The sequence below is a fragment of the Anthonomus grandis genome, chromosome 1, assembly GCF_022605725.1.
Source record: "Anthonomus grandis grandis chromosome 1, icAntGran1.3, whole genome shotgun sequence".
Taxonomy (NCBI): Eukaryota; Metazoa; Arthropoda; class Insecta; order Coleoptera; family Curculionidae; genus Anthonomus; species Anthonomus grandis.
Genome location: NC_065546.1, coordinates 1,467,758 through 1,482,820, shown reverse-complemented (window position 1 = coordinate 1,482,820; position 15,063 = coordinate 1,467,758).

Here is a 15,063-nt window from a genome sequence, read left to right as displayed (position 1 = left end):
AGATAAACTTAAGGAGTGGGGTTTATTGGACCAACTCCAGGAGCAGTTTTTAGGTAGGTAATTGGGTAAGCACCATATTTTTTTTTGCATTTACTTACTGTATACTTTGGAATTTACTGGATATTTTGATGTTTAGCCAGGTAGCTGGTACCCATTTAGTTTTTCAGTGATAACTGATAACTTTACTTATAGAATAGATAAGTACCTGCTATGTACCTATGTACCTGTAGTTATGTACCTGTAAATAAAACCCTTAGCTTAAAACTATATGTTGTTAATATGTAGGTATGTACCTACATAAGAATTTTCGTTAAGTTCCTAATTACGTGTCTATTAGGCATTTCTATTTTCTTTTAAGTTTTTTCGTTTTGTTGTGTCATTTATTTTTATTAAGTGATTTTGAAACAAATTGATGAAGGACGATTTAAAATGAAATAACAATCATTTTGATTTTCATGGGATATGAAAATCCGGTATATGTAAACATGCCAAAACCTTAGTTATTGTAAACGAACCACCCTATAGTCAACACATTTTTTAAATTCTACATAAAATGTTAAACATGTTCATGTATCATAATGTCATCCTTGTTAACTATTTTTTTAATATAAGGTGTTGAAAATGGCACTTTTTATGACTTTAAAAGGGATCTAAAGATAATTCTGTAATCGATTTAATTCTGTTATGAAGAGAAAACAGATTTCAATTTTCCATTTCGTGTTTTTAATTTAAACTTTTTATATGATTTCTAAGTTTTTTCTATTTTTAACAGAATTAACTCTAAAGCCTCCTTAAGTTATAAAAAGTGCAATTTTCAACACCATGTGTTAAAAAAAATTGATAGCAGTGAATGATTGTTGTTTTGTTAACAATTACCCGCCTGATATACTGTAGATGTTAAGTAACTACATACATATATATGTACAGGGTCATTTTTTATATTTGCGAGCCCATATACAGAGGTTAATATTACTGATAGAGACAAACTTTTTATACAAAAGTTGCATGCTTTTTTCCGTATTATCTTTTAAAGTTGTAAAAAAAACAAAAGCGCATAGCAAAGTTGATAAAACAATAGCAAGTTGATTTTTTTAAATGAAACACTACATATTTTCTGCCAAATCGAAAGACCTTTTTTCCCTGATTTTAATTTTTGTTTTTTTTTTACAAATCTAAAAGATATTACGGAAAAAAGTATGCAACTTTTGTATAAAAAGTTTTTCTTTATCACTGACATTACCCCTGTTTATGGGCACACAAATATAAAAAATGACCCTGTACATAAATGTATGTGTTTATTAGCCTTTAGGTTAAAATCCTGTTTTTACAACTAAGAATTTCCATTTTGAGTTCCTATTTGCGTTCCTAATGTGTATTTATAATACTACTACTAAAGATTTTTTGTTTTGTTGTGCAGGTTATGTGTACTTTTTTAAAAAGCATTTAAATAAAAAAATGTTTTTTTTAAACAATTGAATTTTTTTACCCTACCTATACAACTAAAATTTTTATAAAACATAAATGTTAGAGTGCTTGAGAAAAACAGTCAGTATGGAAAAAAAGTCATAATTTGCTTAAAATGAAATAAGTAAATTAAAGTGGGGCCTAACGTTTGATAAAAAGAAAATAAGTCAAATTAGGAAAATACATATTCAATCTGTATTTTTGTAATATGACTACTTTTCTTACCAAACGTTGGGCCTCATTTATTTCCCATTTTTTACAAGACTTATTTTATTTTAATCAAATTGTGACCTATATATCCTGTTTTTCCCAGGCGCCCTAGAATTTATTATTCCACAGATTTATGACGAAATTCTCTAAAATGTATTTTAAATTTTTAAACAATTTGTTTATTTTTTTTATACAAACATATTGATTATTTTAAAATTTTTATGAATATAAATACAAAATATTGTAATAAAAAACTCCAGTTCTTATGTTAATTTGATATACAAACCTAAAATAAGTAACCTATACTATATTTAAATTTATAAAACAATATATAGTATTATTATACACAATTTGTAATAAAATTTTATAGTTGAAATGAAAGAAAATAAAATATATTGTAAAAACAACCTACACTAACGTGTGTATTTAAAATGCACAAATTGTGTTTTTTTCCTGTACATACCATGTTAAAAAAAACACTAAGAGTTTGCTTATTTACTGAACAATTATATTAAATAAATATAAAATATTGTCGAATTTAAGTACACAAATAGTGTACTATATATGCAATAAAATAAATCAAATTGATACACAATTTGTTGATTATAGAACCACAGTTGTTTAAACACAATAGCATAGAGAAATTCTACACAAATTGATTCTGTACCATTTCCAGAATCAAATTGTATGTAAAATCTATACAATTGTTGAATTTTTATTCACCTATTTTTAAGAGTGTACATATAACACACTAAATTTTTATAATATCAAAAAAAGTAAAAAAAAAGAAACATAAATAAACAATGATTTTAAATATTTTCCTCTTCAAATTCACCTGGCCATACCCGCATCATTTCAGTAGAAACAGTTCTTTTGCGATTAGTGGCTAAATTTTTAATTTCTACCCGGTTATTAGGCAACAACTGTAAGATTTCGAATGGACCTTCGTACCTAGGATCCAGTTTGGTTAGGTGCGAATTTCCAGACGGATGAAAAACTATATCTGCTACTTTTATTTACTTAAAATTTTTTGTTGTTTTTCGTCTTTTATCAAATCGCTCTTTTGACTCTAAACCGCAACGAAGAGAGCGTTCGTAAGCGGTTTTTCCGATCATTAATTAAATTTCGATCAGTAGTTGTCACTGGTTTTAAATTTTCTGTTAAATTTTCAATATCCAAGTTATCCATAAGTTGCCCCGTTAACAAATAGAGTGGGGAAAATCCCGTGGCCTTTTGGACAGTGGTATTACGGGTTAGTTGCAACTGAGGGAGAACGTTCGCCCATTCTGACTTATTGTTATTTACTTCTACGCGGAGCAGATCTAGAACTGTTGAGACGTATCGTTCTATACCTGCCCATTTCCGCGGGGGGCGCTTTTAGCAATTAAATGTTGGGTAATGTTTAATTTTGAAAGAAAGAAAGAAAGAAAGAAAATGTGCTATATTACGTAAGAATAATCTTGTGTACAAGCATCCTACAAGCTAAAAAAACAAAACACAAATACAGTTTCAAAAATTGACAAAACAATGAACAAAATTAAACACAAGAAGACAAAACTTTTTGAACATACTTAAATTAAAGATAACTAAATAAAACAATCAATTACTAAATAAAGGTAAACTTGTTGACAAAACTAGAGAAGAAAAAAGGAAAAAAAAAGAAAACTTTCCAACATGTTCAAGGTTAAAACCTATCATTAAAAAAAGTCATCCAGGTTATAATATGCCTTAGCCAATAAAAGCGACTTTAACTCTCTTTTAAATTTTTTAACATCCGATATATGTCTAACACACAGAGGAACATGATTGTAAATTTTTTTACTTATGTAAATTAATGAGTTTTTGGTAAGGGAAGACGTAGGAATAGGTAGGGGAACATCATTTACACGACGAGTCAAATGGCCAGTGTCAGAGGGTAGTTTGGGAATTTTGTGAATAAGAGCAGCTGTTTCTAAGATAAAGAGTGAAAAAAGAGTTAAGATTTTTTCAGAAATGAAGAGGGGTTTGCAAGAATCTCTTAACTTAGCAGAACACAGGTATCTAACTGCTTTTTTTTGAATAACAAAGATAATGTTAAGTAGCCCCTTATTGGTTAAACCCCAAAAAGGCAAGCCATACCGAATATGAGATTCAATAAGTGAAAAGTACACTGAACGTGCAACCACCCCTCCCAGCTCTTGTTTTGCTATTCTTACTGCGAAACATCCAGAAGATAATTTCCCAGCTAAATGTAAAATATGATCTTCAAACCGAAGGCGACCATCAATGGTAATTCCTAGGAACTTGCAGCACTCTTTATTCTGCAAGAGGGAATTTTCGTCAAACATCAGACCCTGAACATCGCACTTAAACCCCATAATAGACGTCTTTCTTACATTAAACACGAGCCTGTTGGAAGCACACCACCCTGATAAAATCTGAAGGTCTTCAAGGATACAAGTCTTAATATAGTCAGAATTTTTATGGCTCCATAGTATGGTGGTATCATCAGCAAACTGAACCACCTTGCCCTGCAGTTTCAATGAACTCAAGTCATCCACATATAGTAAAAATAACAGTGGTCCCAACACTGAACCCTGGGGAACGCCGCATTTTAGGGATCTAGAAGCAGACAAACGTCCAGACACTGAAACCTTCTGAGTACGATTTGATAGATAGGACTCAAGCCATCGCAACGCTACGCCTCTAAAACCATATTTATCGAGCTTAGATAACAGTATTCCATGATCCACACAGTCAAATGCTTTGGATAGATCACAAAACACTGCCGCCGATGACTCTCCAGAATTCAAGGACACATAGACGCTCTCCAAAAAGCTAAAAACAGCATCATGAGTCCCTTTACCGGCTTGAAATCCAAACTGATTTGCAGACAAAATGCCATTATGATGTAAAAAGGACAAAATTCTGCTTTTTGCAAGTTTTTCAATTATCTTAGAGAGGGTAGACAAAATAGAAATGGGACGGAAATTACAAGGCTGATCCAAATCTCCACCCTTATGAAGAGGGATTTGGATAGGATTTGGATCACTGCCTCTTTTAAACATGAAGGAAAAATGCCATTATGTAAAGAATTGTTTATGGCAGAAACTAAAGCATTTAAGGCTGAATCAGGCAAAAAGAGTAACAACCTCGAAGATATCCCATCAGCTCCAGATGATTTATGGTTTTTTAGGCGTTTGATTTCATTTTTTACTTCGGTAAGTTCGACAGGATGAAAGAAAAATGAATGCTCAACCGACACTTGTTGAAGATAGTGTAGGGGATCAATGTTACTACGAATGCCCTTGAGCAAGATATTAGGTATATCACAATAATAGTCGTTTAAAATGTCAGGTCTTAACTCCGGTTCCGATACTTTTCTATGGCAATGTCTAAAATCATTAATAATCGACCAACACTCTCTTTGCCTATTTGATGACATATTTAAGCGATCCCTATAATAATTAGATTTTGCTGCTTTAATTGTCTTTCTGTACAGACTACGGTATTTCTGATGATATACAAGGATATTTTCATTTGTGGTATATTTGCACAATTTAGTCAAAAAACGGAGGTTTTTAGCAGAAATTCTAAGGCCTCTTGTAACCAATGGTTTTCGTTTCTTAGTTTTAAGCCTCATTTTAGGAAAGCACTGATTGATCTTATCACACAGAACTTGAAAAAATAAAGTAAGTGGATCAGAAGCCGTTTCAAGTGCATTCCAATTTACCGAAGCTGTAGCAGCAGAAAAAGCATTGAAATTTCTCCTGCTGAAAATTCTTCCCATATAATGAGATGAAGATGATACAGTATTATATGGCATTTTAGCAAGAATAGCTTCATGGTCGGAAATACCAGATGGGAGTACTGTGCATAAAACGTCATCAAAATTTGTACAGAAATAGTCAATTGTAGTTGCAGATGAAGAAGTTATTCGTGTGGGAGAAAGAACGTGCATTTTCAAGTCGTAAGAATTTAAAATACTTAAAACAGAAGTACGTGGCAAGGTTTCATCAGTGTAGTTGATATTAAAGTCACCAGCCAATATAACCTTAGAGTGTAGGGACAACTGGGATAAAATAGAATCAAGTTTGTCCAGAAACATAGACATATCTCCTGTAGGTGGCCTATAAACACAAAGAATATATAAAATAAAACGCTTACAAAAAGAAAGAGAGAATTCAAAAACATTCTCTAACAGAAGATGATCATACTTATCAATATTACAAAAAATCGTTTCAATTGTTTGCCTAGCCAAGATCATGGTTCCTCCATGTATAGATTGTTGACGACAAAAATTTGATATAGGAAGATAATCAGATATTAAAAAACATTCACTAGGCCTCAACCAGTGCTCAGTCAGAAGTACAATATCAGGAAAATTACATGTGTCCAGCAAAAGATGAAGCTCATCCATCTTGTTTCTTAGGGATTGTATATTAAGAATAAAGATACTTAAGTTTTTCGAAGAGCTAATTTCAATTTTACTAGTAGAATATGAACATGAATGAGATTCAACTTTCGCGGACACGTCTTTAAAAAAGAAGAATCCAATTCACGATCAGTAACTAGTTCAGACTCATTAATTTGATGATTCAAAGACAATTTATTCGATGAAATATTAATTTTAAAATATTTGAAAATATGTGCATGTAATAATGATGCCAAGTCTGAACCAAAGTTACTGGCGTGATTAGACTCCAAAATCCCACACTGATTAATATTATTCTCATGAAAAGTACGATAAAGGGCCTTATTACTATTATAGATAACATTATGGTTTAAATAAGTATAAGGGCTTGTCATTAATTGAGAGTAACTCTTTTACTTGTTGGTCGGTAAAATTAGTTCCCCTATCGCTTATCATCCGTTTAGTATTCCCGAATATGTTTAAATAAATTTCTAGGTTTTTACTAGTCTCAGGACCAGAAATAGTTTTTAACGGGATTAAAAATAAATATTTTGTGAATGCATCTATTAAAAGAAGGACTTGTTTATAACCCTCTGGTGTTAAAGGGAATGGCCCCACACAATCGCAATGCACTGTGTGAAAAGGAATTGGAATTTTTTCAATAGGGTGTAATAGTCTCTGTTTTCGTCCAGTGTGTTTTTTACTTGCTATGCATTTAAGACAGTGGTCACAATATTTTTTGACCAATCGTGCCATTCGCGGGAACCAAAAATAGTGTGACTATTCGTCGTGAAAAATTTGTAACAACCCGAGTCTATTTCCCTTGGGAACAAAAGCCCTGTAAATTGGTGGGTTTTGGCCCGGGTTAATTTTTCGAAATAGAACCTCGTTTTGGCAAAAATAGTCGTGAGTTAACTTACCTTCAAGTAATTTTGATTTAATATCGTTAGTTTCGGGATCACGCTTTTGGTTACTTTTAAGCTAGTTGTCATTCCAATCCTTTGCGTCACTTTCAAGGGCTCCCACGGCTCTGCAATGCTGTTCAAAATCACTCCACTTAAAAGTGGCCGCCAAAGTCTCTATATCATCACACCAACTAATCGCTCCCGCATCACTTTTTGACGGGTCAAAAGCTGGAATATTAATTGGCGCTGATGGTGCTGGCACCACCGGCGCAGCTTGTTGAGGTTGTTGAATTCCACGAAGAACAGCAGTTAAAACACTGGTTAATTCCTCCATTTTGATACAATTTAGCTCTAAAGTATCACTGCGAAATTAAAACGCACAATATATACGATCAAAGCAATAAATTGCTTACACGCGCACACCCGAAATAGGTCAGGTTGCACTATATTTCTTCTGTGGTTCTTTTAGTGAGTGAATCCCACTTCTGATGTCAGAAATTACTGCCTTTTTGAAGAAATCAAACACTCAATAACTTATAATACGTTTAATCTTCATCGTGTTTCATACAAGACTGCCTATCACTAAAAACTATTAATAATATCGCTATTTCGAGAGTTGCTTACAATTGCAAAAAGATTAAATGAAATATTTTACCTGACTCACCATGCTCTGGTGGTCCGGACTTGATAATTTAATAAAAAGCTCATATGTATAATAAGATTAGATTTCGGACGGATGTTCATAATCTAAATATTCGACGACAATACATTTTAACAGTGCCTAATTATAAAAAACAACTTTTTAAGAAGTTCTTTTAATATTTGATCGCAGCAACCATAAACAAATTTAAAATAAATTATTTTACTGGATCTGCATGGTGTTTTAAAAACTATACCTATAACATTCTCAAATAATACCTTTTTAGCAAAATATTTTTAAAATTGGGTCAAAATGTTAATTGATTTTGCAAACATTTTTTTAATTAAACCCTGTAACTGAGCGCCACCACAGTGCAAATTCTCTTCGGGCATGCGATAATAAAAATAGGCAATATCCATTATTGTTTACCCCCGTTTTAACGTTAAGCTCTCAGTAATTAATTAAATTTGACGGGCTTATGGGAAAATAAATATAAAATTAAAAGCGAACATTTTTTATAGCCTTTACGGTAAATGATATCGTCCTTATATTATGCTATTAATGATAATTAATCATTTTGCAAAAAAAGCTGTCAGCAACCGAGCTTATTCAAATAAAGAACAGCTTCATTACGAGCCAAATTTAAATAATGTCGAAAAGAAAATCTAATTCAATACAAAGTAAATTTGAAAATTAAAGTTTTCGTTGGAATACGAAGTCGTAATTTCCAGCAGCTTTAAACTACAAAAGGGATTTAAAAGTCAAATATTTGTAGTAGTAATTTAGTGCAAAAGAACTTAATCTTCTTGAATAAACAGTGAGAGCCGGCATCTTAAGTATTGTGTCACCATTATCTTAAGATTTGTTTCAGTATTTCGTTTTATATCTTTCTTGGATAAAGTCGAATAAAAAAAGCATATAATATTCAAAAGGTTGTATAATAATTTCTATAATACAGGGTGGTCCAGTTTAAACGTCATTAATTTTAATACGTGATAGAGAATTAAAAAAAAAGACTTTCATTATAAAATTTTTCGCTGAAATGTTTAAGAACAAAGATATAGGGTGTTAAAGTTAAGAATAATTAATTTAAACTACCGGCTTAGCTTCCTTTGGTAGGACCTCCAAGCTAAATAAACATGAATTACAATTTAATTTATGTAAAAATAAATGAAAATGTAGGATTTATCTTTGAAATATTTATCTCCATTAATAAATGTATCGCATTTTTATGCTTTTAAGCGTTTAAATACACTTACTTAAGTAAGTTTCGATCAAATTTTCCTTAATGAAATTGTATTTTTTCCCTAATAAATGATACTTTGTTGTTAGTATGGCGTTTAGAATGGGTCTGCTTTCATTAAAGTGAGTTTATTATCACGTTTAGAACAACTGTTACCTTAATTTCGCAGTAGTTTACATTCTGGATGAGGCTTGTTTAAAGCCTGCTTTATATGGAAAGATTTAGCTGAATTAATACAGCATGTTTATATTTTAGACTATAATGGGTATTGTTATATATGGTAATTGTATGCAGTGCATCCCAAAAGTTATTATTAAAAAGTTATATATTCTAAATTCACTGAAAGTTCAGGGGTGTGTTCGAAAAAAAAACGCTCGGACCCGTCGATTTTTATTTCAAGTTGCGCATTTTTGTACGTGAAGTTTGTATATACAGGGTTGCTCAAAAATAAATTACGACCATCAACTTCATTTTTTCAAATGAAAGCACCTTTTTTTTATTTCATCTTTGAATTTCGCGTGGAATTCTACGTATGTTTCATGCCCTATAGTCAACAGTTATCGAAAAAAAGACGATTTATGTAACAAATAAAAAAAGAACAAAAATTAAGTTAAATGTTCAAAATGGTTGCCATTCACGGCTTGACAATATCCAAGGCGATCAATAAAGTCTCGTTGCACATTTTCAATCATTTCCGGAGTAATGGCGCGCACTTCTCTGCGAATTCGCTCTTTCAAGTCGTCTAGATTATTTGGCCTATTAACAAATACCTTCGACTTGAGGTATCCCCACACAAAAAAGTTCATTGGTGTTAGGTCAGGCGACCTAGCAGGCCATTCGATGGGTCCTCTCCTTCCTAGCCACCGATTGGGAAAGGTTTCATCGTTGATTGAAAAGGGAAAAGATGCGCAAATACTGTATAAAATTTCGTGACCGCGGCAGCCAGCCGTTCTTTGCTTTATCTAGCAATTTAGAAGCTAAGAGGTGGCGCCCCCATACGTAGGAATGATGAAACTCGCTTGGCAGCCTTGGTATTAAAAATTACCAGACATAATATCGCAGAGAAATGGGAGTTTTCGCATTGCGCTATCTCTGTTTGAGGACATATTCACATATTCCATAGTATAAATTTGGGAGAAAATATTGAAAGGTTTAGTTTCATATTTTGTTTTTTTTTCTAATTTTTAAGTATAAAATCTAATAAGTAATATAAGTAATATAATTTTGCTTATTTTTAAAAGTACAGTATATTATAGAGTTTGCCTACATTTCGGCAGAACCAGAGGCTGTTATTTTTTATACAAGGTGCAAAAATATATATATGGTAAAGTATTTTAAGCTTTTGGGCCTACGGCTTATAAATTAAAAAAAAAATACCTTGAAAAAAAATTTACCTTAAAAACATATACAGGGTGTTCCGTTCATCATGTTATAAACTTCTATGGCAGATAGAAAACGTCAAAAGAAAAACAAAAGTTCATATAAACATGGGTCCGGAAAAGCTTCCTCAGGGATCTAGAGCTCTTTGAAAATAACCTTTAAAAACTAGGTTATTTTAGATAGAATATTTTAGGTAGATTAAAAACTTACTAAACTTTTTTTTAATAGCTCTGGAACTACTTTACCTACCGCAACCAATTTCGGGAGGTAAATTATTGTTAGTACGTTTATTCTTTTGAACCTACTAAATAAAAAAAATATTTACCAGGGGCTTTAGAATCAGGGGAGTATTTGGTAAATTTGGGCCCATTTCTTTAAGACTTTAATTTCTGCCCGTTTGGGTATTAGATTAAGATGTTCCTATGCTTTTTACATAAAAAAGGTGCTCTTAGTAAAAGTTGGTAAATGATAAATATCACCATTTTTGTGAAAATTGACGAAAAGCAAGTTATGAGATACAAAAATTAATTATCTATTATTATTAATAAACAAAGTTTATTATAACAGATGTTTAAAAAAAGTTAAGGTAGCCACTTTATTAAATTGGTACTCAAATTAATTAACCGTCACTTTAATTACCTTGAGGCATAAAATGTTTAAATGATTTGAAGTTTACTAAAAAACCAACAAATTAACAATTTTAGAAACGTAAACAAATTTTATTAAAAATTGGTATTACAAAAATAAACTTAAAATATTAATTGCTTAAAATGCCGGCCGCCACGATCGATACATTCATTGTATCTACGCACCATATTAAGGTTGACGTGGTTAAAAATATCAGGCGTGGTTTGGATTACTTCAGCAGCTGCGGAAATTCTGGCCACCAGGTCTTCTTCTGACTCGACTGGAGTTTCATATACGAGACTTTTCATATGCCCCCAAAGAAAAAATCTAAGGGTGTCAAATCCGGTGAGCGCGCTGGCCAGGTGACAGGGCCTCCGCGGCCAATCCAGCGCCTTCCAAAATTTTCATTTATAAACTCGCGGACAATAAGTGGAAAATGAGCTGGCGCTCCATCGTGTTGTAGCCATAAGTTCTGTCGTATATTTAGGGGCAGATCATCTAATAGTTCTGGCAGTACATTTCTTAAAAAAATTAAATAAATATTTCCCGTTAAACGAGGAGGCAACATAATTGGACCAATTAAGCGTTCTCCAACAATGCCGGCCCACAAACGACCGAAAACTTATGTTGATAGCTGCTAAAATGAATACCATGGGTATTCATCATCCACCAAGGGTTTTCCTCACTCCACACATGATTATTCTTAGAATTAAAAATGCCTTCTTTTGTAAATAAAGCCTCGTCAGTAAAAAGGACATATTTTGGAAATTGAGGTTCTTCTGTACACCGGTCAAAAAACCACTGGCAAAAATTCACGCGGGGCCTAAAATCATTGGGTCCTAATGATTCCACCTTTTGCAGGTGGTAGGGCCGAAGAAGCTGTTCATTAACAACGTTCCATACCCTAACATGATTTACATGCATCGCATCAGCAACTGCTCGAGTATTTACTGATGGGTTATCTTCAAATCGCTGAAGCACTTCTTCCTCAAAATCCGGGATTCGGATGTTCCTTTGCGCGCCATTATCTTGGCGTTTTATTTTAACAGAGCCAGTCTCCCTGAGCCGTTGATTGACCCTTTCAAAAAGTATGTGAGCTGGGATTCGCCTTTCGGGAAACCACTCTTCATATAGTCCAGAAGCAGCTCTACCATTACATCGAACTTCCCCATAAATTAAAAGCATATCGGCGTATTCAGCAAAAGGGTAATCCATTACTTAACCGTAATAAAAAGGGAATTAATATCATGTAAAAAATACTGACAGTGACAAATTTAAAAAATACTGACAGTGGCAATGAATTAACATTATTATTATTTTCAAAATAATTAATTCAAGATACAGCATCTTAGTTTGGTTTTAGTCAATTTCCACAAAAACGGTGATATTTACCGACTTTTACTAAGAGCACCTTTTTTTATGTAAAAAGTATAGGAACATCATAATCTAATGTCCAAACCATGTTGGGGCAGAAATTAAAGTCTTAAAGAAATGGGCCCAAATTTACCAAATACTCCCCTGATTCTGAAGCCCCTGGTAAATTTTTTTTTTATTTAGTAGGTTCAAAAGAATAAACGTACTAACAATAATTTACCTCCCAAAATTGGTTGCGGTAGCTAAAGTAGTTCCAGAGCTATAAAAAAAACTAGTTTTTAAAGGTTATTTTCAAAGGGCTCTAGCTCCCTGAGGAAGCCTTTCCGGAGCCATGTTTATATGAACGTTTGTTTTTCTTTTGACGTTTTCTATCTGCCATAGAAGTTTGTAACATGATCAACGGAACACCCTGTATATGTTACTCACCTTTAGATTGACTTTTATGTTTTATAGGGTAAGTTTTTAGCTGAAAACTTTTAAATGTATTTTTTTTAAATCTAAAAATGTCTATTGTAGATTTGATAAAGGTCAAGAATATAAACACCGAAACGTTATTAAAATTATATGTTAAAGCAAGATAAATTTTATGTTTTAACAATTACCAATACCCAAAAAAATAATTGATTTCAAAAATACATAAGCAGCATACATAACCCAAAAACAATCCAATCCTATATATCCAACCAAAGAAAATGGTAAAATTGGATTATTTTTGGGTTAATATTCTGGTTTGATAAATAGCATCATATTTTTTAAATTGCCCGGGCATTGGGCATTATGAATAATCGCCATGTAATTACATTGTTCATATTATACGAGCCCCGTCCCACTTCAGTTGGCCCAATTGAAAATTCTTAATAATTTCTGTTTAAACCCCCAAAAAAAAAGACAAATTTTATAGTGTTATATAGTTTTAAACAAATAATAAGCTTTACTTACTCTATAAACACAACAAAATGGGAAAGTAAACTCATTTATATTGAACATATATATTTTTTTTAAAACAGTCGCAATTCTTTGAGGCATGGGGTTTATTAAGTTCTGATACTACCCCTGATTAAAACTATCCCAAATTTCTTGCTAGTGGATTTCGGACCTAATGAATAGAACCCTTGTATATGCCTAAAGAGTTAAAATAAAATAAAAAATAGAAACAAGAAATTTATTTCTACTATTTAAAATATGATTCAAAAATTTATCAATCAACCAAAATCTAATTTTCGAGATAACACATAATGTTTATATGAGATACTTTTCGGTATTGTAATATTGTGGAATAAAGATTCGACAAAAGAATAATAAATTCATTTTTTACTAAGCGGGCCAACTGAAATAAGACGGGGCTTGTATATATTTTTAGCAGAAAATTTTACATAACGAAATAATCATAAATAAATGGTAGTAAAAGTATTTACATATAAAGATTATTTAAACAATCTTAATATTAATAATATTTTTTATTTTATTTGTTTAAACATTGACTGAAGAGGCAAGATTTAATTTTTAATCATTGATTAGATACGATACGTATTTTGCTATGCGGCTTCTTAGAAGTTTGTTTTTCTCTCGTTTGCTGGTATTTTTCAGTTTCCCATTTAAAAAAACTAAAAGAATTTTCAAAAAACTAAGAGAATTGTTTTTTCTCTTCCTAGTATTAGTACAATCCCCGATAAGCACACTCGTTAATTTTGCTTGAATTTGACATAATTCAAAACAATAATAATACACAAACGGCAAAAAGATTTCCGCGCGCGTTTGAGCGTGGCGCCATCTACCCGCCACGCGCTTTTTGGGTCACGTTTTTGCCCGTAAATATGCGTATCTTCTCGCCTCTTCAATCAACGGTTTCATCCAAAAATGTACGCACAGTGACAGCATAGTGCGGAAGAGCGCCATCTTGCTAGAAAATTAGTTTTTCATCAAGATAGTCTGGGTCCAATAAGTGGAAATAAAGCTAGTAATACTGGAACTAATTCAAATTGGAGAACATCGAGATACACTTGTCCCGTTAAAGTCTGTTCAAAGAAAAAGCTCTTCCACGCACTATTCCACACCATACATTTAGTTTTTGAGGGTACTGGGAGTTTACCTCTATCATCCAATGCCGATTTTCTGTTGTCCAATATCGACAATTTTGTCTGTTCACACTACCATTTAGCCCATTTGACCCTGAAACTATATTTTTCCGAATTTGTATATTTTTTTCTTAAAAACGGTCAATAGAAGGTTTTGGAAAAAACGGCGGTCCTTTTAAAAGGACGACAGGATAAAGGGCTACTATTAGAAAAATAAGTAAAGACTCAAAAATATGTTTATATATCTTTCAAAATGCTTAGCAAAATACTTAAAACTTAAACCTAAAAACTAACTTGTATGATAGTCCACAAAACAGTTTTTTGGATGAAGAGCAACTTCACATTTTTGGCACACAAAATTTGCTTTTTTGTGGCACACAGCACATTTCCGCTGACTCTCGTGATATATAACTAAACGATCTAGTCTATCGTAACGTGAGAATTGGAATGCAGTTTTTCGCAATTTCGAAGGTCCTCTCTTAGTCCTTTTCCTGTACGTTTCGAGCAGCTATGTTTTAAAAACTGAAGTTGGTCAAGAGTACCACCATTATTCCTATGGAGTTGACACGAGTTTTGTGAGGCCATGTCTACACAGTGGGAAAATAACGGAAAATACCACTTTTTACCTCGTACTGAAACTCTATATTGGCTTATGTTTTGGTCACTAAGGTCTACACCTCCCATATTTTCGTTGTATGCCTTGATCAATTGGAGCTGATCTATATAAACATGCCTTTTTTCAGCCTGTGAAA